Below are 27418 nucleotides of genomic sequence, written 5' to 3'. Positions count from 1 at the left end.
AAAGTTATATGTGAGGAGAGATGAAGAAAAGCAGAAACAAAAGACAAAACTTATGTTATCCACCTTCCAACAGATGGCTCCAAACCCATGTGCTTCTAAACGGAACTTCCAGGGAGCCAGAAACTATAAAGGGTCCAAACCCTCTTCTAAAGGACCCCAGCCTCCATCTGGAGGACTAAGACGAAGGGGTTTATCAGGCCCCCTAAAGGGTGTGGGGCAGCAAGGTCAAAGAATCCCAGAACTGAGAGGGAGGAAGTGTAAGATAGGTGCTACCAATGCAGAAGAACAGGTCACTTCAAGAGAGAATGTCCCAAACTAAGAAAGGAGAAAGAAGCCCTTCCACTCATGACTTTCGAGGAAGAATAGGGGGGTCAGGGGCTCTGTCTCTTTTATCTTGAGTCCCACCGGGAGCCCTTGATAAATTTGGAGGTAGGACCTAAACATGAGCTTGTCACCTTTTTAGTCAATTCAGGGGCTGCTCACTCCTCTGTTTGTCCATCTCCTCGATGGACAGTCTTGCCCCAAGACAGACTCTCCTAATCTTTTTGGCCAAATTTTAGAACAAGTATTAGAAAAAGTGGTCATCCCAAAGCAAATATGCTTGCTCCAGTACATGGATGATATTCGTATATCTGGTGAAGACATAAAGAAGGTAACTGACTTCTCTACACATATTCTTAACCATCTGCAGTTCAAGGGGCTATGAGTCTCAAAAGGAAAGCTTCAGTATGTAGAGCCTGATGTTAAATATTTAGGCCACTTAATAAGCGCAGGCAAGTGAAGAATAGGGCCTGAATGAGTTGAGTGAATCGTGTCCCTACCCTTGCCTCAAACTAAACAAAAACTCAGGAAATTTTTAGGGTTAGTTGGATACTGCTGCTTATGCATTGACACATATGCACTATACAGTAAACTGTTATATCAAAAACTTGCCCAGGAGAAGCCTGACCATCTCCTGTGGACTCCTGAGGAAGTTGATCAGGTCAAAGAGCTGAAAAAAGACTCATAACCACCCCTGTTTTAGCCTTACCTTCCCTAGAGAAGCCATTCCACCTTTTTGTCAATGTGAACAATGGAGGAGCGTTAGGAGTGCTTACTCAAGAACACAGAGGCTGTCGGCAGCCCGCGGTCTTGCTGCCAAAAGTCTTAGATCTGGTTACTTGTGGATGGCCTCAATGCATCCAATCCATTGCTGCTACAGCAGTATTAGTTGAAGAAAGTAGAAAGTTAACCTTTGGAGGAAAATTGACAGTATGTCTCACCAAGTTAGAACTGCCTTAAACCAGAAGGCAGGGAGATGGCTTACTGACTCAAGAATCTTAATGTATGAGTCCATTCTGTTAGAAAAAGATGATTTAACATTAACCACTGATAATTCACTTAATCCAGCAGGTTTCCTAACAGGGGATCCAAAGCTAAAGAGAGAGCACACATGTTTAGATTTAATTGATTACCATACAAAAATCTGACCAGACCTAGGAGAAACTCCCTTCAGGACAGGATGACACTTGTTTATAGATGGTTCCTCCCGGGTGATTGAGGGAAAAAGACACAATGGGCATTCAGTAATTGATGGAGAAACTCTTGTAGAAATAGAGTCAGGAAAATTGCCTAATAAGTGGTCTGCTCAAACATGTTTGCACTCAGCCAAGCCTTAAAGTACTTACAGAACCAGGAATGAACCATCTATACCGATTCTAAGTACGCCTTTGGAGTGGCTCATACATTTGGAAAAATTTGGACTGAATGAGGTCTCATTAATAGTGAAGGTCAAGACCTTGTTCACAAGGAGCTAATCACCCAAGTATTGAATAACCTTCAGTTGCTGGAAGACATAGCTATTGTCCATGTTCCTGGACACCAGAAAGGCCTTTCTTTTGAAAGTCAAAGAAATAACCTAGCAGATCACATGCCAAACAGGCTGCTGTCTCCTCTAAAATGCCTATTTTCCACTTAACTCTCCACTTTCCTCCTCCTACCGTAATCCCCATTTTCTCTTCCACTGAAAAATAAAAACTAATAAAAATAGGCATTAAAGAGAATTCAGACAGAAAATGGATATTGCCAGACCAGAGAGAAATGATGAGGGAAATCTTATCCCAACTACATCAAGGGACCCACTGGGGACCCCAGGCCTTGTGTGATGCAGTTCTCAGAGGTTATGGGTGTATATGAATTTGTATCCTGGCCAAACAAGTTACAGATAGTTGCTTGGTATGTAAGAAAACTAATAAACTTTGGCAATTGAGACAGGATATAAAGATGCGAATGCCTGGTTGGAATGGATCAAGCATTCTGTCCACACTTTAAACAAAAGGAATTGTTATGCTTGTGCCCACAGCAGGCCAGAGGCCCAGATTGTCCCCTTTCCACTAGGATGGTCCTCCAGTTGACCAGGCATGGGCTGTATGGTTGAAAGCTCTTTTCCAGGATTCCACAGCCTGGGATAACAAGCCGTGCCAAGCTCTCTCTCTGCTATATCCCAAAGTTCGACACCCTGTGGGTCAGCCCCTGAGGGCCATCCAGCCTCCATCTCTCGAAACTAAGTTCACTTCATGTCTCTCACGACAGGGAGGAAACTTAGCGTTCCTTGGAGACTTCAGCCTCCCAAGTAGCTGGGATTACAGGCACCTGCCACCACGCCTAGCTAATTTTTGTATTTTTAGTAGAGATGGGGTTTCACCATATTGGCCAGGCTGTTCTTGAACTCCTGACCTTGTGATCTGCCCGCCTTGGCCTCCCAAAGTGCTGGGATTACAGGTGTGAGCCACCACGCCCAGCCTACAATACACTTCTAATCCCTGAATATGGGATAGATTTCCTTTTTTTGTTTTCTTTAATTTCTTTCATCAGTGTTTTATAGTTTTCAGTATATAGATTTTTTACTTCCTTGGTTAAACTTACACCTACATATTTAATTTTTTGTTGCTATTTTAAATAGGATTATTTCCCATTAATTTCTCTTTTAGATAGTTCATTTTTAGTATATAGAAATGCTACTCATTTTTGTATGTTGATTTTGTATCTTGCAACTTTGTTGAATTCATGTATTAGTTCTATAAGTTTTTTTGTAGAATCTGTAGTTTTCCATAAAATTATGTCATCAGCAAATAGAGACAATTTCACTTCCTCCTTTTTTTTTTTTTTAAAGAAATTAGGATGCCTTTTACTTCTTTCTCTTGCCTAATTTCTTTTGCTAGAAATTCCAGTACCATGTTGAAAAGAAATGGTGAGAGTGGGCATCCTTGTTTTGACCCAATCTTGGAGGAAAAGCTTAAAACTTTTCACCATTGAGAATGATGGTAGCTCCAGATTTGTCACATATGGCTTTATTGTGTTGTGGTACATTCCCTCTACATCTAATCTGTTGAGAGTTTTTGTGATGAAATAGTGTTAAATCTTGTCAAATGGTTTTTCTGCATTTATTGAGATGATCATAGGATTTTTATCTTTCATTCTGTTGATATGGTATATTACATTAATTGGTTTGTGTATGTTGACTCATCCTTGCTTCTCTGGGATAAATCCTACTTAATCATGGTGAATAATTATTTTTTTTAAATTATACTTTAAGTTCTAGGATACATGTGCGCAATGTGCAGGTTTGTTACATATGTATACATATGCCATATTGGTGTGCTGCACCCATTAACTTGTCATTTACATTAGGTATATCTCCTAATGCTCTCCCTTCCCCCTCCCCCTACCCCACGACAGGCCCCGGTGTGTGATGTTCCCCATCCTGTGTCCAAGTGTTCTCATTGCTAAATTCCCACCTATGAGTGAGAACATGTGGTGTTTGGTTTCCTGTCCTTGCGATAGTTTGCTGAGAATGATGGTTTCCAGCTTCATCCATGTCCCTACAAAGGACATGAACTCATCATTTTTTATGGCTGCATAGTATTCCATGGTATATATGTGCCACATTTTCTTAATCCAGTCTATCACTGATGGACATTTGGGTTGGTTCCAAGTCTTTGCTACTGTGAATAGTGCTGCAATAAACACACGTGTGTATGTGTCTTTATAGCAGCATGATTTATAATCCTTTGGGTATATACCCAGTAAAGGCTGGGTAAAATGGTATTTCTAGTTCTAGATCCTTGAGGAATTGCCACACTGTCTTCCACAATGGTTGAACTAGTTTACAGTCCCACCAACAGTATAAAAGTGTTCCTATTTCTCCACATCCTCTCCAGCACCTGTTGTTTCCTGACTTTTTAATGATCACCATTCTAACTGGTGTGAGATGGTATCTCATTGTGGTTTTGATTTGCATTTCTCTGATGGCCAGTGATGAAGAGCATTTTTTATGAGTCTGTTGGCTGCATGTCTTCCTTTGAGAAGTGACTGTTCATATCCTTCACTCACTTGTTGATGGGGTTGTTTGATTTTTTCTTCTAAATTTGTGTAAGTTCTTTGTAGATTCTGGATATTAGCCCTTTGTCAGATGAGTAGATTGCAAAATTTTTCTCCTATTCTGTAGGTTGCCTGTTCACTCTGATGGTAATTTCTTTTGCTGTGCAGAAGCTCTTTAGTTTAATTAGATCCCATTTGTTAATTTTGGCTTTTGTTGCCATTGCTTTTGGTGTTTTAGTCATGAAGTCCTTGCCCATGCCTATGTCCTTAATGGTATTGCCTAGGTTTTCTTCTAGGGCTTTTATGGTTTTAGGTCTAACATTTAAGTCTTTAATCCATCTTGAATTAAGGTGTAAGGAAGGGATCCAATTTCAGCTTTCTACATATGGCTAACTAGTTTTCCCAGCACCGTTTATTAAATAGGGAATCCTTTCCCCATTTCTTGTTTTTTTCAGGTTTGTCAAAGATCAGATGGTTGTAGATGTGTGGTATTATTTCTGAGGGCTCTGTTCTGTTCCATTGGGCTATATCTCTGCTTTGGTACAAGTACCATGCTGTTTTGGTTACTGTAGCCTTGAGTATAGCTTGAAGTCAGGTAGCATGATGCCTCCAGCTTTGTTTTTTTGGCTTAGGATTGTCTTGGCAATGCGGGCTCTTTTTTGGTTCCATATGAACTTTAAAGTAGTTTTTTCCAATTCTGTGAAGAAAGTCATTGGTAGCTTGATGGGGATGGCATTGAATCTATAAATTACCTTGGGCAGTATGGCCATTTTCACGATATTGATTCTTCCTATCCATGAGCATGGAATGTTCTTCCATTTGTTTGTGTCCTCTTTTATTTTGTTGAGCAGTGGTTTGTAGTTTTCCTTGAAGAGGTCCTTCATATCCTTTGTAAGTTGGATTCCTAGGTATTTTATTCTATTTGAAGCAACTGTGAATGGGAGTTTACTCATGATTTGGCTCTCTGTTTGTCTGTTATTGGTGTATAAGAATGCTTGTGATTTTTGCACGTTGATTTTGTATCCTGAGACTTTGCTGAAGTCGCTTATCAGCTTAAAGAGATTTTGGGCTGAGACGATGGGGTTTTCTAAATATACAATCATGTCGTCTGCAAACAGGGACAATTTGACTTCCTCTTTTCCTAATTGAATACCCTTTATTTCTTTCTCCTGCCTGATTGCCCTGGCCAGAACTTCCAACACTATGTTGAATAGGAGTGGTGAGAGAGGGCATCCATGTCTTGTGCCAGTTTTCAAAGGGTATGCTTCCAGTTTTTGCCCATTGAGTATGATATTGGCTGTGGGTTTGTCATAAATAGCTCTTATTATTTTGAGATATGCCCCATCAATACCTAGTTGATTGAGAGTTTTTAGCATGAAGGGCTGTTGAATTTTGTCAAAGGCCTTTTCTGCCTCTATTGAGATAATCGTGTGGTTTTTGTCTTTGGTGCTGTTTGTATGCTGGATTACATTTATTGATTTTCATATTTTGAACCAGCCTTGCATCCCAGGGATGAAGCCAACTTGATCATGGTGGATAAGCTTTTTGATGTGCTGCTGGATTCGGTTTGCCAGTATTTTATTGAGGATTTTTGCATCGATGTTCATCAGGGCTATTGGTCTAAAATTCTCTTTTTCTGTTGTCTCTGCCAGGCTTTGGTATCAGGATGATGCTGGCCTCATAAAATGAGTTAGGGAGTATTCCCTCTTCTTCTATTGATTGGAATGGTTTCAGAAGGAATGGTACCAGCTCCTCTTTGTACCTCTTGTAGAATTTGGCTGTGAATCCGTCTGGTCCTGGACTTTTTCTGGTTGGTAGGCTATTAATTATTGCCTCAATTTCAGAGCCTGTTATTGGTCTATTCAGGGATTCAACTTCTTCCTGGTTTAGTCTTGGGAGGGTGTATGTGTCCAGGAATTTATCCATTTCTTCTAGATTTTCTAGTTTATTTGTGTAGAGGTGTTTATAGTATTCTCTGATGGTAGTTTGTATTTCTGTGGGATTGGTGGTGATATCCCCTTTATCATTTTTTATTTGATTCTTCTCTATTTCTTTCTTTATTAGTCTTGCTAGTAGTCTATGAATTTTGTTGATCTTTTCAAAAAACCAGCTCCTGGATTCATTGATTCTTTTGAAGGGTTTTTTGTGTCTCTATCTCCTTCAGTTCTGCTCTGATCTTAGTTATTTCCTGCCTTCTGCTAGCTTTTGAATGTGTTTGCTTTTGCTTCTCTAGTTTTTTTATTTTATTTATTTATTTATTTATTATTATACTTTAGGTTTTAGGGTACATGTGCACAATGTGCAGGTTAGTTACATATGTATACATGTGCCATGCTGGTGCGCTGCACCCACTAACTCGTCATCTAGCATTAGGTATATCTCCCAATGCTATCCCTCCCCACTCCCCCCACCCCACAACTGTCCCCAGAGTGTGATGTTCCCCTTCCTGTGTCCATGTGTTCTCATTGTTCAATTCCCACCTATGAGTGAGAACATGCGGTGTTTGGTTTTTCGTTCTTGCTATAGTTTACTGAGAATGATGATTTCCAATTTCATCCATGTCTCTACAAAGGACATGAACTCATCATTTTTTATGGCTGCATAGTATTCCATGGTGTATATGTGCCACATTTTCTTAATCCAGTCTATCATTGTTGGACATTTGGGTTGGTTCCAAGTCTTTGCTATTGTGAATAATGCCGCAATAAACATACGTGTGCATGTGTCTTTATAGCAGCATGATCTATAGTCCTTTGGGTATATACCCAGTAATGGGATGGCTGGGTCAAATGGTATTTCTAGTTCTAGATCCTTGAGGAATCTCCACACTGACTTCCACAATGGTTGAACTAGTTTACAGTCCCACCAACAGTGTAAAACTGTTCCTATTTCTCCACATCCTCTCCAGCACCTGTTGTTTCCTGACTTTTTAATGATTGCCATTCTAACTGGTGTGAGATGGTATCTCATTGTGGATTTGATTTGCATTTCTCTGATGGCCAGTGATGGTGAGCATTTTTTCTTGTGTTTTTTGGCTGCATAAATGTCTTCTTTTGAGAAGTGTCTGTTCATGTCCTTAGCCCACTTTTTGATGGGGTTGTTTGTTTTTTTCTTGTAAATTTGTTTGAGTTCATTGTAGATTCTGGATATTAGCTCTTTGTCAGATGAGTGGGTTGCAAAAATTTTCTCCCATTTTGTAGGTTGCCTGTTCACTCTGATGGTAGTTTCCTTTGCTGTGCAGAAGCTCTTTAGTTTAATTGTGATGTTAGGGTGTTAATTTTAGATCTTTCCTGCTTTCTCTTGTGGGCATTTAGTGCTATAAATTTCCCTCTACACACTGCTTTAAATGTGTCCCAGAGATTCTGGTATGTTGTGCTTTGTTCTCATTCATTTCAAAGAACATCTTCATTTCTGCCTTCATTTCATTATGTACCCAGTAGTCATTCAGAAGAACGTTGTTCAGTTTCCATGTAGTTGAGCGGTTTTGAGTGAATTTCTTAATCCTGTGTTCTAGTTTGATTGCACTGTGGTCTGAGAGACAGTTTGTTATAATTTCTGTTTTTTACATTTGATGAGGAGTGCTTTACTTCCAACTGTATGGTCAACTTTGGAATAAGTGTGATGAGGTGCTGAGAAGAATGTATATTCTGTTGATTTGAGGTGGAGAGTTCTATAGATGTCTATTAGGTCTGCTTGGTGCAGAGCTGAGTTCAATTCCTGGATATCCTTGTTAACTTTCTGTCTCGTGATGTGTCTAATGTTGACAGTGGGGTGTTAAAGTCTCCCATTATTATTGTGTGGGAGTCTAAGTCTCTTTGTAGGTCTCTAAGGACTTGCTTTATGAATCTTTGTGCTCCTGTATTGGGTGCATATATATTTAGGAGAGTTGGCTCTTCTTGTTGAATTGATCCCTTTACCATTATGTAATGGCCTTCTTAGTCTCTTCTGATCTTTGTTGGTTTAAAGTCTGTTTTATCAGAGACTAGAATTGCAGCCCCTGCTTTTTTTTTGTTTTCCTTTTGCTTGGTAGATCTTCCTCCATCCCTTTATTTTGAGCCTATGTGTGTCTCTGCACATGAGATGGGTCTTTTGAATACAGCACACTTATCGGTCTTGACTCTTTATCCAATTTACCAGTCTGTGTCTTTTAATTGGGACATTTAGCCCATTTACATTTAAGGCTAATATTGTTATGTGTGAATTTGATCCTGTCATTATGATGTTAGCTGGTTATTTTGCTCGTTAGTTGATGCATTTTCTTCCTAGCATCGATGGTCTTTACAATTTGGCATGTTTTTGCAGTGGTTAGTACTGGTTGTTCCTTTCCATGTTTAGTGCTTCCTTCAGGAGCTCTTGTAAGGCAGGCCTGGTGGTGACAAAATCTCTCAGCATTTGCTTGTCTGTAAAGGATTTTATTTCTCCTTCACTTATGAAGCTTAGTTTAGCTGAATATGAAATTCTGGGTTGAAAATTCTTTTCTTTAAGAATGTTGAATATTGGCCCCCACTCTCTTCTGGCTTGTAGAGTTTCTGCCAAGAGATCCGCTGTTAGTCTGATAGGCTTACCTTTGTGAGTAACCCGAACTTTCTCTCTGGCTGCCCTTAACATTTTTTCCTTCATTTCAACTTTGGTGAATCTGACAATTATGTGTCTTGGAGTTGCTCTTCTCGAGGAGTATCTTTGTGGCATTCTCTGTATTTCCTGAATTTGAATGTTGGTCAGCCTTGCTAGGTTGGGGAGGTTCTCCTGGATAATATCCTGCAGAGTGTTTTCCAACTTGGTTCCATTCTCCCAATCACTTTCAGGTACACCAATCAGATGTAGATTTGGTCTTTCCACATAGTCCCATATTTCTTGTAGGCTTTGTTCATTTCTTTTTACTCTTTTTTCTCTAAACTTCTCTTCTCACTTCATTTCATTCATTTGATCTTCAATCACTGATACCCTTTCTTCCACTTGATCAAATCAGCTACTGAAGCTTGTGCATGTGTCACATAGTTCTCGTGCCATGGTTTTCAGCTCCATCAGGTCATTTAAGGTCTTCTCTATGCTGTTTATTCTAGTTAGCCATTCGTCTAATCTTTTTTCAAGGTTTTTAGCTTCTTTGCAATGGGTTCTTGGAGAACCCTTTAGCTTGGAGAAGTTTGTTATTACTGATCATCTGAAGCTTTCTTCTCTCTACTTGTCAAAGTCATTCTCCGTCCAGTTTTGTTCCATTGCTGGCGAGGAGCTGCGTTCCTTTGCAGGAGAAGAGGTGCCTAATTTTTAGAATTTTCAGCTTTTCTGCTCTGGTTTCTCCCCATCTTTGTGGTTTTATCTACCTTTGGTCTTTGATGATGGTGACGTACAGATGGGGCTTTGGTGTGGATGTCCTATCTGTTTTTTAGTTTTCCTTGTAACAGTTAGGACCCTCAACTGCAGGTCTGTTGGAGTTTGCTGGAGGTCCACTCGAGACCCTGTTTGCCTAGGTATCACCACCAGTGGAGGCTGCAGAACAGTGAATATTGCAGAATGGCGAATGTTGCTGCCTGATCTTTCCTCTGAAAGCTTTGTCTCAGAGGGGCATCTGGCCGTATGCAGTGTCAGTCGGCTCCTACTGGGAGGTGCCTCCTAGTTAGGCTACTCTGGGGGACCCACTTGAGGAGGCAGTCTGTCCATTCTCAGATCTCAAACTCCGTGCTGGGAGAACCACTGCTCCCTTCAAAGCTGTCAGACAGGGACGTTTAAGTCTGCAGAAGTTTCTGCTACCTTTTGTTCAGCTATGCCCTGCCCCCAGAGGTGGAGTCTACAGACACAGGCAGGCCTCCTTGAGCTGCGGTGGGCTCCACCCAGTTCGAGCTTCCCGGCTGCTTTGTTTACCTATTCAAGGCTCAACAATGGCGGGCACCCCTCCCCCAGCCTCGCTGCCACCTTGCAGTTCAATCTCAGACTGCTGTGCTGGCAGTGAGCGAGGCTCCGTAGGCGTAGGACCCTCCGAGCCAGGCGCAGGATATAATCTCCTGGTGTGCCATTTGCTAAGACCATTGGAAAAGCGCAGTACGCAGTATTAGGGTGGGAGTGACCTGATTTTCCAGGTACCGTCTCTCACGGCTTCCCTTGGCTAGGAAAGGGAATTCCCCGATCCCTTGCACTTCCTGGGTGAGGCAATGCCTCACCCTGCTTTGGCTCATGCTCTGTGGGCTGCACCCACTGTCCTGCACCCACTGTCAGACAAGCCCCAGTGAGATGAACCTGGTACCTCAGTTGGAAATGCAGAAATCACCTGTCTTTTGCGTCACTCATGGGGGTGCTGTAGACTGGAGCTGTTCCTATTCTGCCATCTTGGAACCTCCTCCTAATCATGGTGAATAATTCTTTTAATGTTTTCTTGAATTCAGTTTGCTAATATTTGGTTGAGAATTTTTGCATATGCATTCATCAGGGATATTTTCTGTAATTTTCCTTTCTCCTAGTGTCCTTGTCTGGATTTTGTATCAGGGTAATGCTGGCCTCATAAAGTTAATTTGGAAGTATTCTCTCCACTTTGATTTTTTGGACAAGTGTGAGAACATGTTAGTTCTGATGTTAGTTCTTTAAATATTTGGTAAAATTCAGTGGCAAAACTCTCTGGTCTTGAAATTTGCTTTTATGAAATGTTTTTATTATTACTAATTTGATCTTCTTACCCTTACATCTTACTTTTTACTTTATTTGTTCACATTTTCTATTTTTTCTGGATTTGGTCTTGGTAGGTTGTATTTGTCTAGGAATTTGTTTATTTCTTCTGGATTATCCCATTTGTTGGCATATGTTTGTTCATAGCAGTTTCTTATGATTCTTAGTATTTCTGTAGCATCGGTTACAGTGTCTCTTTCATTTCTTATCTTATTTATTTGAATTTTTCTTTTTTTCCTGGTTAGTCTAGTGATTTTCTTAATCTGCTGAAATTATGTATCTTTTTATAAAACCATTTCTTAGGCCAGGCACAGTGGCTCATGCCTGTAATCCCAGCACTTTGGGAGGCCAAGGCAGGCCGATCACGAGGTCAGGAGATCAAGACCATCCTGGCTAACACGGTGAAACCCCGTCTCTACTAAAAATACAAAAAATTAGCCGGGAGTGGTGGCACATGCCTGTAGTCCCAGCTGCTCAAGAGGCTGAGGCAGGAGAATCGCTTGAACCCGGGAGGTGGAGTTTGCAGTGAGCAGAGATGGCACCACTGCACTCCAGCCTGGGCAACATAGCGAGACTCCATCTCAAAAAACAAAAACCAAAAAGCCATCTCTTAGTCTTGTGTGTTTTTTTCTATTGTTTTTGTAGTCTCTACTTCATTTATTTCTGCTTTGATCTTTGTTATATACTTGCACTACCTTTGGGCTTACTTCTTCTTTCTGTACTTCCTTGGGGTGTAACATTTGATTGTTTATCTGGATTATTCTTAAATGCAAGCATTTATCATTATATATCTTTTTCTTAAGACTGTTTCTGCTGAATCTCATAAGTTTTGATACATTGTGTTTCCATTTTTGTGTCGAGGTATTTTTATTTATTTATTTTTTAATTTCTTTTGAGATCCTTTGGTTGTTCAGGAGCATGTTGTTTAATATCCACATAGTTGTGTTTCCATATTTCTTCCGTGATTGATTTCTATTTTATTGTTGTTGTGGTCTGAAAAGATGCTTGGTATAGTTCTCTTGGTATAGTATAAATTCTCTTAAATTTGGTAAAGTTTGTTTTGTGGACTAACATATTTTCATACTGAAGAATTTTCTGTGTGTGCTTGAGAAGAATGTGTATTCTGCTGCTATTAGGTGGAATGTTCTGTATGTCTGTTAGGCCCATTTAGTGTAAAGTGTAATTCAAGTCAGTTGTTTCATTATTGATTTTCTGTCTAAATGATCTGTTCATTGTTGAAAATGCAATACTAGTATAGTATTGCCGTTGATCTCTCCCTTCAGATCATTTAATAATTGCTTTATGTATTTAGGTGCTCAGATGTTGGGTTTGTATATATTTACAACTTATATATCCTCTTGGTGAATGAATTCATTTATCATTATGTAATGACCTCTGTCTTTTTAACTAATTAATTAATTATTATTACCAGATAAGGAGAGTGTCTTTTTTAAAAACTAGTTTTTGACTTAATGTTTATTTTGTCTACATATAGCTATCCTTACTCTCCTTCATTTCCATTTTGTGTGGAATACCTTTTTCCGTTCATTCTCTTTCCATCTATGTACGTCCATACTAGCACTGTGAATCTCTTATATGCATATAGTTGAATCTTGTTTTTTCAATCCATTCAGCCACTGTATGCCTTTTTATTGGATAATTTAATCCATTTACATTCAAGGTAATTATTGACAGTTAACTTGCTACTATCATTTTAGTATTGTTTTCTGATTGTTTTGTAGGTCTTTTGGTTCTTTCTTCTTTTCTTGGTGTCTTCCTTTGTGGTTTGATGTTGTGGTATGCTTTGAATACTTTCTTTTTGTATGTCATGCAACTATTACAGTTTTTTGCTTTGTGATTACCATGCAGCTTACACAAAATATCTTATCCTTATAGCAAGCAACCTTAGGGCAATAACAACTTAACTTTAATCACATGCAAAATCTCTACATTTTCATTCCGTTCACACACCTTTTATGATTTTGATATCAAAATTTACTTTTTTTGGTAATTTTTAATCCCTTAAAATATTTTTATAGGTACAATTATTTTTAATAGTTTTGTCTCTTAACGTTCATGGTAGGACTAAAATTGCTTTACACATCACCTTTATAGTGTGAGAGAATTCTGAGTATGGCTCTATTACTTATAGCACTGGGTTTTTTACTTTTTTTTTTTGTTTTTAGTTAGTGGCTGTTCATTTTAGCTTAAAGAACTCCCATTAGTAATTCCTGTAAAGTAAGCCTAGTGGTGAAGAATTCTCTCATTTTGTGTTTGTCTGGGGAAGTTTTAATTTTTCCCTTATTTTTGAAGGACAGATTTGTCAGGTAAAGTATTCTTGATTAGCAGCCTTTCTCCTTCAGCACTTTGAATATATCATTCTACTCTTTTCTGGTCTGCAGGGTTTCCGCTGAAAAATATACTGAAATCCATATTGGGGCACTCTTGAATGTAATATGTCTCTCATCTGTTGCTGCTTTAAGTATTCTTTCTTTTCCTTTAAGTTTTGATAATTTGATTATGATATGTCTTATTATGATTCTCCTCTTTGGGTAGAATTTGATGGTGATCTCCAAGTTTCCTATACCTGAATGATATCCCCTTTCATCAGATTTGGGAAACTTTCATCCATTATTTTCTTAAATATGCTTTGTAAATTTTTTCTCTCTTCTCCAGGAACTCCTATTATGTCAAGATTTGTCAAGTTTATGGTGTCCCATAATTTCCACCGGTCTGCTTCACTGTTTTTCTTTCTTTATTTTTTTCCCCCGTTTCTTTCTTTGATTGGATAATTTCAAATGTTCTCTTGTCAGGCTCACCAATCCTTTTTTTTTTTTTTTTTTGAGATAAAATCTCACTCTGACTCCCAGGTTCAAGTGCAGTGGTGTGATCTCAGCTCACTGCAACCTCCGCTCCTAAGTTCAAGCCGTTCTCCCACCTCAGCGTCCCAAGTATCTGGAACTACAGGCTCCTGCCACCATGCCCAGCTAATTTTTGTATTTTTAGTTAGCATTACCCAACCAGACAAAGACACATCAAAAACAGAAAACTCCTGGGCAACATCTCTGTTGAATATTGATGGAAAAATCTCCAACAAAATACTAGCAAACTGAATTCACCAACACGTTAGAAATATCATTGATAACCAAGTGGGATTTATCCCTGGGATGCAAGGATAATTCAACATACATAAATCAATCAATGTGGTACATCACATCAACAGTATGAAGGACAAAAACCAGATGATATTTCAATTGATGCTGAAAAAGCATTTGACAAAATTCAACATCCTTTCATGACAAAACCCTAAAGAAACTGGGTATCTAAGGAACACACCTCAACGTAATAAAAGCTATGTATGACAGACCCACAGCTAATATCATATTGAATAGGGAAAAACTGAAAGCCTTTCCTCTAAGTACAGAAACATGACAAGGATGCTCACTTTCACCACCATAATTCAACATAGTACTGGAAGTCCTAACTAGAGCAATCAGACAAGAGAAAGAAATAAAGGACATCCAGATTGGAAAGGAAGAAGTCAAATTATCTTTGTTTGCAGATTATACAATCCTATACTTGGAAAACCTAAAGACTCCATCAAAAACCTGTTAGGACTGATAAAAAAAATTCCGTGAAGTTACAGGATAAAAAAACCAACACACAATAATCAGTAGCATTGCTATATGTCAACAATGAACAATATGAAAAAGAAACCGAGAAAGAAATCCTATTTACAATGGTCACAGAAAACATTAAATACCTATGAATTAACAAAAGAAGTGAAAGATTTCTACAATAAAAACTATAAAACACCAATGAAAGAAATTGAAGAAGACACCAAAAGCCAGAAAGATATTTCATGTTCATGGATTGCAGGAATCAATATTTTTAAAATGCCCATGCTACCAAAACAATCTAAAGATTCAATGCAATTTGTATCAAAATATCAATGATGTTCTTCACAGAAATAAAAAAATCCTAAAATTTATACAGAACAACAAAAGATCCAGAATATTCAAAGCTATCATGCACAAAAAGAACAAAACTGGAGCAATCACATTACCTGACTTCAAATTATACTATAGAGCTACAGTCACCAAAACAGCAAGGTACTGGTATAAAAACAGACACATACACCAATGGAACAGAATAGAGAACCCAGAAACAAATCCACATACCTACAGCGACCTCATTATTAATAAAGGTGTCAAGAACCATACAATGGGGAAAAGACAGTCTTTCAATACATGGTCTTGTGGAAACTGGATATCCATATGCAGAAAAATGAAAGTAGACCCCCATCTCTTGCCATATGCAAAAATCAAATAAAAATGGATTAAAGACCTAAATCTAATACCTGAAACTGTAAAACTGCTACAAGAAAACACTGGAGAAACTCTCCAGGACATCGTATTGAGGAAATATTTCTTGAGTAATACCCCTCAAGCATAGGCAATCAAAACAAAAAAAAAAAAATGGAGAAATGGGATTATATCAAGTTAAAAATCTTCTGGACAGCAAAGCACACAATCAGCAAAGTGAAGAGACAACCCACAGAATGGGAGAAAATATTTGCAAACTACCCATCTGACAAGGGATTAATAACCAGAATATACAAAGAGGTCAAACAACTTTAAAGGAAAAACATAATAATCTAAAAATGGATAAAACATCTGAATAGCCATTTCTCAAAAATAAGACATGCAAATGGGAAACAGACATATGAAAGGTGCTCAACATCACTGATCACCAGAGAAATGCAAATCAAAACTACAATGAGATATCATCCCATTCTGTTTAAACGACTTTTATCCAAAAGTTAGACAATAACAAATGCTGGTGAGGATATTGGGAAAAGGGAACCCTTGTACACTGTTCATGGGAATGTACAACCACTATGGAGTTTGGTGGTCCCTCAAAAAACTAAAAGTAGAGCTACTATATGATCCATTTTACCCTCATACCTATGTTCATAAATTGCTGATTATTCTCAACTAATCATAAAGACATCGGAACATTATATTTATTATTCAGCACATGAGAATAATAGGAACTGCCTTAAGTCTCCTAATCCAAGCATAACTGGGTCAACTCCTAGGAATATATCCAAAAGAAAGGAAATCAGTATATTGAATAGATACCTGCACCCTCGTGTTTATTGAAGCACCGTTCACAATAGCCAGGATTTGGAAGCTACCTAAGTGTCCATCGACAGATGAATGGCTAAAGAAAATGTGATGCCTATACACAATGGAGTACTATTCAGCCATACAAAGAATGAGATCCTGTCACTTGCAACAACATGGGTGGAACTGGAGGTCACTATGTTAAGTGAAATAAGCCAGGCATGGAAAGACAAACTTCACATATTCTCATTTGTTTGTGGAAACTAAAAATTAAAACAATTGAACTCATGGAGATAGAGAGTAGAAGAATGGTTACCAGAAGCTGGGAAGGGTAGTGGGGCAGGAGGTGGGTGTGGAGGAAGTGAAGATAGTTAATGGTACAAAAAATAGAAAGAATGAATAAGACCCACTATTTGATAGCATATCAGGATGAATATAGAAAAAAATAATGTGGCCGGGTGTGGTGGCTCACGCCTGTAATCCCAGCACTTTGGGAGGCTGAGGTGGGTGGATCACTTGAGGTCAGGAGTTCGAGCCTGACAAACATGGTGAAACCCTGTCTCTACGAAAAATACAAAAAAAAAAAAAAAAAAAAAAGAAGCCAGGCATGGTGTTGGTGGACACCTGAAATCCCAGCTACTTGGGAGGCTGAGGCAGGAGAATTACTTGAACCCAGAGGCGGAGGCTGCAGTGAGCTGAGATTGCGCCACTTCACTCCATCCTGGGTGACAGAGCAAGACTCCATCTAAAAAAAAATTAATTTTATATTTAAAAATAACAAAAACAGTATAATTGGATTGTTTGCAACACAAAGGGTAATTGCTTAAGGTGATGGATATTACATTTAACCTGATGTGATTATTGTAAGTTGCATGTCTGTATCAAAATGTCTCAGGTACCCCATAACTATATACACCTAGTATGTACTCCCCAAAATAAAAATAACAAAAAAGAAAATGAAATAAGTGAAATTGAAGGGGTGCATAGAGTGCAAAACAGGAGACATGAGGCAGAACCTACACTTACTCACAGTTTGGTGAGATTAAAGAACATGAGATGAAGGGAAAATTTCAAATGCTTTCAGAGAGAAGGAATAGGCATTTACATAGAAACACAAATCAGATTCAATTCAGAATTGTCAACAGCAACACTGGATACAAAAATACTACAATATAATTTTTCAGCATAATGAAGGAAAATAACTTTGAAAATACACAAACCCTAAGGAAAGGTGGCTTTTTTCAATGATTTTAGAAAAGAAAAAGAAATGGTGTTCTGATCAAATAGTTTGCAGATGATATAGCATTTATATGGGAAAATAAGGAGAATCCACAGAAAGGTTGCTGGTTGTGATGGTTAATACTGAGTATCAACTTGATTGGATTGAAGAATGCAAAGTATTGATCCTGGTTGTGTCTGAGGGTGTTGCCAAAAGAGATTAACATTTGAGTCAGTGGGCTGGGAAAGGCAGACCCACCCTTATTCTGGGTAGGCACCATCTAATCAGCTGCCAGCACAGCTAGAATGTAAAGCAGGCAGAAAAATGTGAAGAGAGTAGATTGGCTTAGCCTCCCAGCCTACATCATTCCCCTGTGCTGGATGCTTCCTGCCCTCACATATCAGACTCCAAGTTCTTCAGTTTTGGGACTCAGACTGGCTCTCCTTGCTCCTCAGCTTGCAGACAGCCTATTGTGGGACCTTGTGATCATGTGAGTTAATACTTAATAAACTCCCCTTTAAATATATACATATATATATACCCATTATATATATACATATATATATATACACACACATATATATATATACATATATATGTGTGTGTATATATATATATACCCATTAGTTCTGTCCCTTTAGAGAACCCTGACAAATACTTACACTGGGTATAAAATCAACTTACAATATTTTTTGAAATTTTACTTTATTTTTATTTTAAATTCTGGGATACATGTGCAGGACGTGCAGGTTTTTTACATAGGTAAACATCTGCCGTGGTGGTTTGCTGCACCTACCAACCCATCACCTGGGCTTAAGCCCAGCATGCATTAGGCATTTTTCCTAATGATCTCCCTCCCCCAGCCCCCCAACCCCTGACAGGCACCAGTGTGTGTTGTTCCCCTCCCTGAGCCCATATGTTCTCATTGTTCAGCTCCCACTTATAAGTGACAGCATGTAGTGTTTGGTTTTCTGTTCCTATATTAGTTTGCTGAGGATAATGGCTTCCAGCTGCATTCACGTCCTTGAAGAGAACATGATCTCATTCCTTTTTATGGCTGCGTAGTATTTCATGGTGTATATGTTCCACATTTTCTTTATCCAGTCTATCATTGATGGGCATTTGGGTTGATTCCATGTCTTTGCTATTGTGAATAGTGCTGCAATGAACATATGCGTGCATGTATCTTTATAATAGAATGACTTATATTCCTTTGGGTATAGAGCCAGTAATGGGATTGCTGTGTCAAATGGTATTTTTGGTTCTAGATATTTGAGGAATTGCCACACTGTCTTCCACAATGGTTGAACTAATTTACATTTCCACCAACAGTGTAAAAGTGTTCCTATTTCTTTGCAACCTCTTCAGCATTTGTTGTTTCTTGACTTTTTAATAATCGCCATTCTGACTGGCATGATATGGTATCTCATTGTAGTTTTGATTAGCATTTCTCTAACAATCAGTGATGTTGGCTCTCTGCTTCTCTGTTGTTGGTATATAGGAATGCTTGTGATTTTTGCACATTGATTTTGTATCCTGAGACCGCTGAAATTGCTTTTCAGCTTAAGAAGCTTTTAGGCTGAAACAGTGGGGTTTTCTAGATATAGAATCATGTCATCTGCAAAGGCAATTTGACTTCCTCTCTTCCTATTTGAATACTCTTTATTTCTCTTGCCTGATTGCCCTGGCCAGAACTTCCAATACTACGTTGAATACGAGTGGTGAGAGAGGGCATCCTTGTCTTTTGCCAGTTTTCAAGGGGAATGCTTCCAGCTTTTGCCCATTTGGTATGATATTGGCTGTGAGTTTGTCATAAATGGCTTTTATTATTTTGAGGTATGTTCTTTCAATACCTAGTTTATTGAGAGTTTTTAACATGAAGCAATGTTGAGTTTTTTTAAAGGCCTTTTCTGCATCTATTGAGATAATAATGTGGTTTTTGTCTTTAGTTCTGTTTATGTGATGAATTACTTTTATTTATTTGTGTATGTTGAACCAGCATTGCATCCTGGGGATAAAACCTACTTGATCATTGTGGATAAGCTTTTTGATGTGCTGCTGGATTCAGTTTGCCAGTATTTCAGGATTTTGATATCAATGTTTATCAGGGATATTGGCCTAAAGTTTTCTTTTTTTGTTGTATCTCTGCCAGGTTTCAGTATCAGGATGGTGCTGGCCTCATAAAATGAATTAAGGAGGACTCGCTCCTTTTTAATTGTTTGGAATAGTTTCAGAAGAAATGGTACCAGCTCCTCTTTTTACCTCTGGTAGAATTCAGCTGTAAATCCATCTGGTCCTGGGCTTTTTTTGGTTGGTAGTCTATTAATTACTGCCTCAATTTCAGAACTTGTTATTAATCTATTCAGGGATTCAGCTTCTTCCTGGTTCAGTCTTGGGAGAGTGTATGTGTCCAGGAATTTATGCATTTCTTCTAGATTTTCTAGTGTTTTTGCATAGAGGTGTTTATAGTATTCTCTGATGATTCTTTATATTTCTGTGGGATCAGTGGTGATATTCCCTTTAACATTTTTTATTGTGTCTATTTGATTCTTCTCTCTTTTCTTATTAGTCTAGCTATCATTCTATTTTATTATTATTATTATTATTTTTGCAAAACCAGCTCCTGGACTTGTTGACTTTTGAAAAGTTTTTGTGTCTCTATCTTCTTAAATTCTACTCTAAGCTTGGTTATTTCTTGTCTTCTGCTAGCTTTGGGGTTTCTTTGCTCTTGGTTCTCTAGTTTTTTTAGTTGTGATGTTAAGATGTTTATTTGAGATCTTTCTATCTTTTTGATGTCAGCATTTAGTGCTATAAATTCCCCCCATAACACTGCTTTAGCTGTGTCCCAGAGGTTCCGGTACATTGTGTCTTTTTTCTCATTAGTTTCAAAGAACTTCTTGATTTCTGCCTTAATTTCATTATTTACCCACGAGTCATTCAGGAGCAGATTGTTCAATTTCCATGTAGTTGTGTGGTTTTGAGTGAATTTCTCAATCTTGAGTTCTAATTTGATTGTGCTGTGGTTTGAGAGACTGTTTATTATTATTTCAGTTCTTTTGCATTTGCTGAGGAGTGTTTTACTGCCAGTTATGTGATCAATTTTAGAGTAAGTGTCATGAGGTGTCTTAGAAAAATGTATATTCTGGTTTTTTTTTTTTGGGTGTGTGTGTATGTGTGTGTATGTGTGTGTGTGTGTGTGTAGAGAGAGAGTTCTGTAGGTATCTATTAGGACGACTTGATCCAGAGCTGAGTTCAAGTCCTGAATACTTTGTTAATTTTCTGTGTCAATGATCTGTCTACTATTGACAGTGGGGTGTTAAAGTCTCCCACTATTATTGTGTGGGAGTCTAAGTCTCTTTGTATGTCTCGAAGAACTTCTTGTATGAATCTGGGTGCTCCTGTATTGAATGCATATATACTTAGGATAGTTAGCTCTTCTTCTTGAATTGAACCTTTTACCATTATGTAATGCACTTCTTTATCCTTTTTGATCTTTGTTGGTTTAAAGTCTGTTTTGTCAGAAACTAAGGGATATAATTTGGCTGTGTCCCCACCCAAACGTCATCTTGAATTGTAGTTTCCATAATTCCCATCTGTTGTGGGAGGGATCCAGTGGGAGGTAATTGAATCATCGGGGTGGTTACCCCCATGCTGGTGTTCTTGTGATAGTGAGTGAGATCTGATGGTTTTATAAGGGGTTTTTCCGTCTTCACTCATTTTTTTTCTCCTGCCACCATGTGAACAAGGACATGTCTCTTCCCCTTCTGCCATGATGGTAAGTTTCCTGAGGGCTCCTCTGTCATGCTGAACTGTGGGTCAATTAAACTTATTTTCTAATAAATTACCCAGTCTCAGGTATGCCTTTATTAGCAGCATGAGAATGGACTATTACAGTAAATTTGCAACTCCTGCTTTTTTTGTTGTTTTCTATTTGCTTGGTAAATTTTCTTCCATCCCTTTATTTTGAATCTATGTGTGTCTTTGCATGTGAGATGGGTCTCTGGAATACAGCACACCAATGAGTCTTGACTCTTTATCTAGTTTGCCATTTTGTGTCTTTTAATTGGGGGCGTTTAGCCTACTTACATTTAAGGTTAATATTGTTATGAGTGAATTTGATTCTGTCATCATTATGCTAGCTGGTTATTTTGCAGACTTGTTTATGTAGTTACTTCATAGTGTCATTTGTCTGCATTTTTGTAGTGGGTGGTATGGTTTTTCCTTTCCATATTTAGTACTTCCTTCAGGAGCTCTTGCAAAGCAGGCCTAGTGGTGACAAATTCCCTCAGCATTTGGTTGTCTGAACAGGATTGGATTTCTCCTTTGCTTATGAAGCTTAGTTTAGCTGGATATAAAATTCTGGGTTGGAAATTTTTTTTTTCAAAGAATGTTGAATATTGGCCCCCAATCTCTTCTGGCTTATAGGGTTTCTGCTGAGAGGTCTGTTGTTAGTCTGATGGGCTTCCCTTTGTAGGTGACCTGGCTTTTCTCTCTGCTGCCCTTAAAATCTTTTTCTTCATTTTGACCTTGGCGAATCTGATGATTATGTGTCTTGGGGTTGATCTTCTCATGGAGTATCTTACTGGGCATCTCTGGATTTCCTGATAGAATATTGGCCTGCCTTGCTAGGTTGGGGAAGTTCTCTCTGGATGGTATCCTGAAGTGTGTTTTCCAACTTGGCCCTGTTCTCCCCATCTCTTTTAGGTACCCCAGTCAGTCATAGGTTTGGTCTTTTTACATAATCTCATAGTTCTTAGAAGTTTTGTTCATTCTTTTTATTCTTTTTTCTCTAATCTTATCTGCCTCTCTTATTTCAGCAGGATAGTCTTCAAGCTCTGATTTTCTTCTGCTTGGTCTGTTCATCTATTGATACTTATGTTTGCATTGTGAAGTTCTTGTGTTGTGTTTTTCAGCTCCATCAGGTCATTTATGTTCATCTATAAACTGGCTATTCTGGTTAACAGCTCCTGTAATGTTTTATCATGGTTCTTAGCTTCTTTACATTGGATTAAAACATACTCCTTTAGCTCAGTGAAGTTTTTTACTACCCACCTTCTTAAGCCTACTTCCATCAGTTTATTCATCTCAGCCTCAGCCCAGGTCTGTGCTCTTGCTGGAGAGGTGTTGCAATCATTTGGAGGAGAAGAGGCTCTCTGGCTTTTTGAGTTTTCCGTGTTTTTGCATTGATTTTCATCTTCATGGGTTTATCTACCTTCAGTCTTTGAGGCTGCTGACTTTTGGCTGGGGTTTCTGTGGGGTCTTTTTCATTGATTTTGTTGTTGTTGTTGTTGCTTTCTGTTTGTTTTTCTTTTAGAAGTCAGGCCCAGCTTCCCCAGGGCTGCTGCAGTTTGCTGGGGGTCCACTGCAGACCCTATTCACCTGGGTCCCACCTGCACCTGGAGGTATCACCAGTGGAGGCTGCAGAACAGCAAAGATGGCTGCCTGTTCCTTCCTCTGGGAGCTCCTTCCCAGAGGGGCAACAACCTGATGCCAGCTGGAATGCTCCTGTATGAGGTGTCTGGAGGCCCCTGTTGGGAGGTCTCACCCAGTCTGAAATAACAGGATTAGGGCCCTGCTTAAATCAGCAGTCTGGCTGCCTCTTGGCAAAACAGGTGTGCTGCACTGGGGGAAAACTTCCTCACCCGGGCTGCCCTAACTCTTCAGAGCTAGCAGGCAGAAAAGACTAAGATGGCTGATCTGTGGAGACCACAGTGCCCCTCCCACTAGGGGCTCATCCCAGAGAGATCAGAGTTCTGTCTATAACCCCCTGGCTGGAGATGCTGAAATTAGCATAGGGAGGCCCTGCCTGGTGAGGAAGGATGGGTCAGGGTCCCAGTTAAAAAAGCAGCCTGGCCATGATCTGTCACAGCCACTGTACTGTGCTATGGAGAACTCCTCCCAGTCCAAACCGCCCTGTCTCGCTGGCACTTGCAGGTGAAAATGGCTGACTGGAGCTGCAGTGATGGTGGTCACCCCTCCCTGCCAGGAACTCAGTAGTCTTAGGCAGTTTCCAGCCTGCCAGCCTAACTGGCAGGGATTCCAAGCCAGTGGGTCTTAGCTTGTGGGGTTCTGTGAGAGTGGAGCCTGCTGAGTGAGGCCCCTTGTCTCTCTGGCTTCAGCCCTTTTCCTACAGGAGTGGGTAGATCTCCTGCCTCACTGGATTTCCTGGAGCTAAAATATGCAAAACTCCTGCATCTCAGTGCCTGCCCAAGTGGCTGCTGACCTGAACGGTTGCTGTGAGTCTGCACAGCTCTGCGCTTTGGACCCAAGGCCCTGGTGATGTGGGCTCACCAGGGGATCTCCTAATCTGTGGGTTGCAAAGATCTGTGGGAAAAGCATGGTTTCCTGGGTGGGGTAGCACAATCACTCACTGCCTCCCTTGGCTGGGGGAAGGAGCTCCCTTTGCCCCATGCAGCTCCTGGGTGGACCCTCACTCCACCCTGCTTTTGCTCACTCTCCGTGGGTCGTGCCAACTGCCTAGCCAGTCCTAATGAGAGAACCTGGGTACCTCAGCTGAAGATGCAGAATTCACTCACTCTTTCGTTCTTCTTGGTGGGAGCCGCAGACTGGAGCTGTTTCTACTCGGCCATCTTGGCACCTCCCCTACAACTTACAAAAATTAATAGCACTTTTCTGCATCAGTAATAACGAAGCATAAGATATAATGAAAAGCTAAGTTACTATTCACAACACATATAGAAAATTTCTAGAAATTAATTCAACCAAAAATACTCAAAAACTTTATGGAGAAAATTTGAAGATTAATAAATGGTTTTGATTATATTATGAAAAAATGGAGAACTGTTTCATGTTCTTGAATGAAATGTCAACTCGCCTCAATAAATTTTCAATTGCACTTTTGTTGCATTTAATAAATGTATTTAAAATTTATGTGGAAGAATAAATGCACACAAATATCAAAATCAACCTTGAATAAGAAGAGTTAAGAAGAATGTATCTATTAGAGTCCAGTTAAGAAACATTAACCTTTCTTGAAGTCATAATATCAAAAAGACACCTGTATATATATATTTAGTTTATTGCAGCACAATTACAAAGTTATGGAACCAACCTAAGTGCCCATCAACCAATGAGTGGCTAAAGAAAATGTGGTATATATACACCATGGAATACTACTCAGGCATAAAAAGGAATGAAATAATGTCTTTTGCAGTAACTTAGATAGAGCAGGAGGGCATTATTCTAAGTGAAGTAACTCAGGAATGGAAAACCAAATACCGTTATGTTCTTACTTGTAAGTGGGAGCTAAGCTATGGGGACACAAAGGCATACATAATGGTATAATGCACTTTGGAGATTCAGAAGAGGGGAGGGTGAGAGGTGGCGAAGGATAAAACTATATATTGGGCCTGGCACGTTGGCTTATGGCTGTAATTCCAGCACTTTTGGAGGCTGAGGCGGGCAGATCACCTGAGGTCAGGAGTTCAGGACCAGCCTGGGCAACATGGTGAAACCTCATCTCTACTAAAAATACAAAAAATAGCCAGATGTGGTGGCACACGCCTGTATTCCCAACTACTTGGGAGGCTGAGGCAAGAGAATCACTTTAACCCAGGAGGTGGAGGTTGCGGTGAGCCAAGATCATGCCATTGCACTCCAGCATGGGCGACAGAGACTCCATCTCAAACAAACAAACAAGCAAAAACAAAACAAAACCCCAAAAACTATATATTGGATGCAGCGTACACTACTCAGGTGACAGTTATGCTAAAATCTCAGACTTCACCAATATACGATTCATCCATGTAACTGAAAACCACTTGGACCCCAGGAGCTATGGAAAAAAAAAAAAAAAGAAAAGAAACATTCACATTTCTAGGTTTTCAAGCAAGGGGAAGCAAATACAACAAAGTGGTTACAAAAGTGTTGAGAGGTTGAAGGAGCCAAAAAGGGAACAATGCTATTCCCTAGAGAACAGTACCTGTGAGAAGCTGTTATCATCCTTAGGGCTGCAGGAGCAAAGGGAACTTGGTATTATCTAGAGTCCATAAGTGCTGAGGGGGTAGCTGGGGCGAGGGAGAGCCGGCTGCTGAAACTGCCTGCGTAATATTGTCATCACCACTTTTCAGGAAGCCAGGAGCCTATATTTTTGCAGAAGCAGAAGTTGCTGATGCTGTTGGATTTGCTGCCACAGCTGCCATGAATACGGTGCTATTGTGTTAGCTGGCAGTCTCCTGCAGTTGCTTGCTGCTGCCACAGCCAGAACCGCAGGTTCATTTTGTATTTCCTGCAATTCAGAGAAGAGGAATAATGGGCAGGAATGGAACTGAGAGCCAACAGACAAAGAAATGGCACAATGAGGGAAATTTCCCTACCAGATTTAAAGACATTCTGCAAAACTATAGTAAAAAAAATAGCATAGTATTCATTCGAAAACAAATTGTCTTAGTGTGTTTGGGCTGCTATCAGAAAAATACCATATACTGGGTAATTTATAAACAATATACATTTATTGCGGGCTGGGAAACTTAAGATTAAGGTACAAGCAGATACATGTTTGGTGAGGGCTCACCCTCTGCTTTCCAGATGATGCCTTTTTGCTGTGTCCTCACATGGTGGCAGGAGAAAACAAGCTCTCTCTGGCCTCTTTCATAAGGACAGCAATCCTATTCATTAGGGCCCCATCCTTATGACATAATCATCTCTGAAGGGCCCTACCTCTTAATGCTATTGCACTGGGGATTAGGTTTCTGCATATGAATTTTGGTGGGACACAAACATTCAGACTATAGCATGAATAGACAATGGAATAGAATGGAAAGTGTTGTTTTTTTTTTTGAGACAGTCTTGCTCTGTTGCCCAGGCTGGAGTGCAGTGGCACGATCTTGGCTCACTGCAGGCTCTGCCTCCTGGTTCATGCCATTCTCCTGCCTCAGCCTCCCAAGTAGCTGGGACTACAGGCACCCGCCACCATGCCTGGGTAATTTTTTGAATTTTTAGTAGAGACGGGGTTTCACTGTGTTAGCCAGGATGGTATCCATCTCCTAACCTCATGATCCACCTGCCTCGGCCTCCCAACGTGCTGGGATTACAGGCATAAGCCACTGCGCCCGACCTAGAATGGAAAGTTTTATATATACTCACACGGCCACACACAAACATATTTGTATGTATATGATACTTTGGTATAATAAATACAAAATTGATACTGGAACAACACAGGGTTGAACTCTGTGAGTCCCCTTATATGTGGATTCTTCTGCCTCTGCCACCCATGAGATGACAAGACCAACCCCTCCTCTTCCACTTCCTCTTCAGCCTAGTCAATGTAAAGACAATGAGAATGAAGACCTCTACGAAGATGACTTCCACTTAATGAATAGTAAGTGTACTTTCTGTTTCTTATGATTTTCTTAATATTTTCTTTTCCCTAGATTACTTTATTGTAAGAATATAGTATATAATACTTATAATGTACAAAATAAGTATTGATTGGCTGTTTATGTTATCCGTAAGGCTTCCAGTCAATAGCAGGCTGTTAGTAAAGTTTTTGGGTCATCAAAAGTTATATGTGGATTTTTGACTGTGCAGGGGTTAGCACTCCTAACCCGCATGTCGTTCAAGGGTAAACTGTATATTTTGGTCTTTTTGTCCACGTCCTGGCACGGAGCTCCTAAAACTCTTGTAATTTTCTAAGTGATAAGAGCAATAGGAGCATCTTGTGTTGTAATATTTGGTATTTTGTCCTTGGTTCATGAAGCATTTGCATGTCTTACAACAAATCCTTTAACCATGCCTGACTTTATATTACTGAAGTGATTTTTGGAAAGCCTTTAAATAATCACAGAATAAGGGCTGGTTGCCAGGGGAATCAACCATGTGATTAGAGGGTTAGAACTTTCAGCCCTCCCTCTCGACCTCTGGAGAAGGGAGGACTGGAGGCTGAATTAATCACCAGTGGCCAATCATTTATTAATAATCAATCATGTCTATGCAATGAAACCGCCATTAAAAATTATTAATTAAAAGGGTTTTTGGAGCTCCTGCATGATGAACAAGAGCACATCTGTGTGCTGGAAGGGTGGTGCATTCCAAA

General features: G+C 39.5%; 1 long non-coding RNA gene across 1 annotated transcript in view; it reads right to left on the bottom strand.

Moving 5' to 3' along the window:
• Window positions 1-25661, bottom strand: part of LOC134759435 (uncharacterized) — a 34559-nt gene extending 8898 nt beyond the window's left edge. The window contains exon 1 of the long non-coding RNA XR_010135614.1: window positions 25304-25661. This is a non-coding gene — a long non-coding RNA (uncharacterized LOC134759435). The remainder of the gene's footprint in view (window positions 1-25303) is intronic.
• Between the last annotated feature and the right edge of the window lie 1757 nt (window positions 25662-27418).

This window comes from Pongo abelii, chromosome 9 (assembly GCF_028885655.2).
Source record: "Pongo abelii isolate AG06213 chromosome 9, NHGRI_mPonAbe1-v2.0_pri, whole genome shotgun sequence".
In the NCBI taxonomy this organism is placed as follows: domain Eukaryota; kingdom Metazoa; phylum Chordata; class Mammalia; order Primates; family Hominidae; genus Pongo; species Pongo abelii.
The sequence above is the reverse complement of the archived record's forward strand: the minus strand, read 5'-3'. Positions and strand labels throughout refer to the sequence as shown.